The sequence below is a fragment of the Mastomys coucha genome, unplaced genomic scaffold, assembly GCF_008632895.1.
Source record: "Mastomys coucha isolate ucsf_1 unplaced genomic scaffold, UCSF_Mcou_1 pScaffold7, whole genome shotgun sequence".
Classification (NCBI taxonomy): Eukaryota; Metazoa; Chordata; class Mammalia; order Rodentia; family Muridae; genus Mastomys; species Mastomys coucha.
Window position 1 is genome coordinate 5,701,618 of NW_022196913.1, and position 4,582 is coordinate 5,706,199.

Genomic DNA, 4,582 nt, shown 5'->3' on the forward strand with positions numbered 1-4,582 from the left:
GTGCCTAGAACTTTCTGACTATTCATCCCCCCTCTCCTCTGGCAACTGGAGATATTCATTCATTCTCCTGGCCCTCTGGGTTTCTCTCTCTCTGTCCCTCTGCAGACTTGCTTCTGTATCCCATTCCCTTTCCACTACCCTGTCCTGTGCATGTCTCTCCCTCCCTCTGCTTCCTATGACTACTTTTCCCCTTCTAAGTGTGATACAAGCATCCTTGCGTGGACCCTCCTTCTTGATTAGCTTCTTTGGGTCTGTGGGTATATTGTGAGTATTCTGTGTTTTACAGCTAATATCCACTTATCAGTGTGTACATACCATGCATCCCATTTTGTGTCTAGGTTACCTCAATCAGGATGGTATCTTTTCAATTCCATCCATTTGCCTGCAAAATTCATGAGGTCCTTATTCTTATTGGATGAGTAGTACTACATTGAACAAATGGACCACATTCTCTGTATCCATCCTTTGGTTGAGGGGCATCTGGGTTGTTTCTGCATACTACGAATAAAGCTGCTATGAACATAGTTGGGCAAGTGTCCTTGTTGTATGGTGGAGCATCTTTTGGGTATGTGCCCAGGAGCAGTATAGCTGGGTCTTCAGGCAGAACTATTTCCAATTTTCTGAGAGACCACTAGATTGATTTCCAGAGAGTATGTACAAGTTTGCACACCCACTGGCAAGGAAGGAGTGTTTCTCTTATGATCTTGCTTGAGATTTTGATCTTGGTCATTCTGATGGGTGTATGGTGGAATGTCAGGGTAGTTTTGATTTGCATTCTCTGATGACTAAGGATGAGCATTTCTTTCATGCTTCTCAATTTGTTCACTTTTCAATTCATATATGCCAAAAACTAGAGCCCTTTGTTTGACGAATCAATATGACCAAATCCTCATTTGTACAGGTGTAGTACACACAAGAGTGAAGAAATCCCACAGGTTTGGGAGCATTTAACATGTCTGTAATCATAACGACAGATATAGTACACAATTCTCTTGCCATTTCAAATAAAGTCACATACCAGGTTAGTAAGTATCAGTAATTTATTCAGTAAGTATTGCTACCTTTTTATATTTGAAATTAAAGATGCATTTTCTTAATATCTTTTATTATCTCCCCACTTGCCCACACAATTTTGTTGGAAAAACACATTATATATTTATTTTTGTGGTACTAAGAGTTGAAGCCAGGATCTCACACATGTCATGTAAGTGCTCTACCACTGTTGCACCCCTATTCTGAAAATACTTTTTCATGTTCATAAAAATAACAAAAAGAACTTTCATATCATGTACTATGAGTCAGATATTGACCTAAGTCATGGACATAACATGCATTAACTCCTGTAATATGATCAACACTTCCTGAGAGTTTGGGGAATTAAGACAGTGAAGGTAAACAATATTCATAATATCAAGCAGCAACTAGCAGAATCTGGATTATATCTGGAGAATGTAATGTGAGCTCATGTACTAAGAAAGAAATTATGGATACCTTGAAATGGAGTACTGGATTGAATTGTGAAGACAAATTATAAAATATAGCTTGGGATCTCAAGGTGTTAATAATCTACTTGAAGAGATAAAGTTAATGTGCAGGAAACAATGAGAAAATGAATTGTGGAGGTATTTGTCATCACCTCTGATAATAACAATGAATGTACAACATGCAGAAATAATATGAACCAGAACAGACATGTGTTGCAGTTAGTAACAAAGTTATGTCTTATATTTAAAGTAAATACTTATATTTAAAAACTTGTGATAACAATACCATCCAGGGTGGAGGGGAGCCCAGGAAGGCATTTGAGCAATAAACCAAAGCTCCATCTAGATTAGTGAATTTCAGATCTCTACACCAGTAAGATGGCCACTATTAAGATTTTTTAATTACTTCCTCTCTGAAAGTAAAAACAAACCCTAACTAAAACAAATAAACAATAAATGATGACTGTTTAGATTTGAGTTCTTGAATCTTGTTCCTCTGAGAGACTGGAGACACATGGGCTGGACCTAGACCCTCTACACATATGTAGCAAAAGTGCAGCTTGCTCTTCATGGGAGTATCCCAAAACCTGGAGAAGGGACTGCCCCTGAATCTGTTGCTGGCCTGTAGATCCTGTCCACTTAACTGGCCCACCTTGGCTGGCCACAGTATGAGAAAATGAATTGCCTAGTCCACCAGTGACTTTGTGAGCTGGGGGAGGGGCAGGAGATGAGATACTAGGAGGAGAGAGGGGACTGATATTGGGATGTAAAGTGAATAAATAAAATAACTAATAAAGAAAGGGAAAGAAAGGAGATGAGAAGCCTGACAACAGAGGCAGTGTCCTTGATGAGTAACTCAGATGGTGACAAAGATACCATCCCACCTGAGCCCCATTAGCCTTTCTATCTCCCTTGTCAACCAATGTTCTCTGGTTCCTCCAACTCTCTATCACATCATATATTTTTTAAGTCATTTCATAATGTTCTTCTTATCTTATCTTGCTTAATATAAAACATAAATAATACTCACACCTTAGCAGACCCTGGGAGAAACACTTACACAGAGTGTTAAGATACAATCAAATCTCAATCTCTCTCTCTCTCTCTCTCTCTCTCTCTCTCTGTCTCTCTCTCTGTCTCCTCTCTCCAATCTTAGGATTTATAATTGAACCCTGTGAATAGTGCGTAGAGGTTTTTACAGGAATCATGTTTTCACTGCCTAATTTCATATATGCAAGTCTCCATGACTGCACATGTAAGTGTGTATGCATAAACATGAAAAGAGAAGACATTTGCTCATATATATGTATGAGTTGACAGCAGTTATATGTTTAGAATAAAACCTATAAGTGACATATTTTATTAGATAATTCTTACTGAACATTTGAAATGGATCTGGGACTTGTGAATGTTGCCATTTGCTTATTTCTTATTTTATCTTTACACACCACTTCAGTGATTAATAATAGGACTGCTTAGAGGCTCTTCACATCTGACACTTTTAAGAATGCTAAGGATACTTTAAGAATCTACTTTATCTACATGGGAAGAAGTAGTGTTTGAAAAATAAATGCTTTGAGAAAATATACTGTATGGCTGATAGCATTTTTGAAAAAAAAAGTGCGTTTTAGTAGAGAGCAACCTAGATATATCCATTTCTCACCTAGTACACATGAAACATAACAGTATGCTCAAAAAATTGTGTCTCCATCTTCCATACTCTCTGTTTTATTTTCTATGCCTGTCCACATCCTACCTGACAAGTAAAATATGCTCTGACCCTTCTAGGGAGAGTCCAGAAACAATGTCTACTCATCCATTCCTGTGTTCTAATGTATGAAATTCAGTAGATACTTAATATTTAGTGAACCTTTTAGAACAGATTGAAGAACTAAACAGCTGCGTACTTCATCTTTGTTTTAGGAAAACTCCATTAAAGCATTGTTAGGAATAGAGAGGGGATTTTACATGAACCAAAGCAATGGGTTTTAAGGTTCAGTGTGTTTATTGAAACAGCACACTCTGAACATTTGTCCGTTCCCTTCTGTTTCTTCACATTTATGTTCAAGTGCCCTTGTGATTTCTTATCTTAGACATTTCCTGTACATGTAAAGTACTTTAAGGTTACCACCCATATTTTAGATAGGATTTGTTGTACATATTTTACTCTCAACCATAGGCATGGAAAGAATGAATTTCATTCAACAAAACGTTGCTCTTCTCCAGCCATTGAACACTTTCCTATTTATTTGCAACTCAATATAATTTCTCTGTTCACCTTAGATAGTATCACAAAAAATCTTGTATTTCCCATTTAATACTTTAAAAAAAAAATCCTATGAGGGCCAGAGTTTCTCCTAGTGGTATAAAATATAGCTTGAAACTCCAATGTTTCTGGGAACTTTGCCCCAGGACTCTCAATTATAGAAAAGAAAATGTTAGGTAAGTGAGTGATATAGAACTTGGACTAAATGAAGACTTCTAGGCATTTCTGCCCACTGTTAGGCTTCAAGGTGCTTGGGACTCAGAGTTCAGTAGCAGCTTAATGTGCTTTGACTGCATATCCTTTCATGGGTGGCTTTGCTCACATCCCCATGGCTTCTGAAGGTCAGATGGGAAAAAGCTCCATATTGATTTCATACAAAACTTCCTCTTTACTCTTCAATGAGTGCAGCAGCTTCTCCTATTCATAACTATATTTCCCAGGTGCTCTGAAATCACACTGTAAACTCCAGATTCTGATCGACCTAGCTGACAATTTATAGCTCCTGTATGAACTCGAGAGTTCTCTCTTCTCTCCTTCACTTTATCAAAGCAGATGCCTGGCTTCTGTATTTTCACTTTAGTAATTAAGGAGAGTAAGATTGTTAAGACCAGTGCACTGTTATCTATGAATTATAAGGAAGGTAAGAATATTAAGTTAGTGTAAACAGAATGCAATTCTCCATAAGACACTAGCTAATAGACTATTAGCAGTCCTATAGGTTTTTCAGTTCTTAAAGCTTACTGTTATCCCCATTAAAGCATTTGGTGTCCAATTTCCGGAGGAACCGCCAAACTGATTTCCAGAGTGGTTGTATCAGTTTGCAATCCCACCA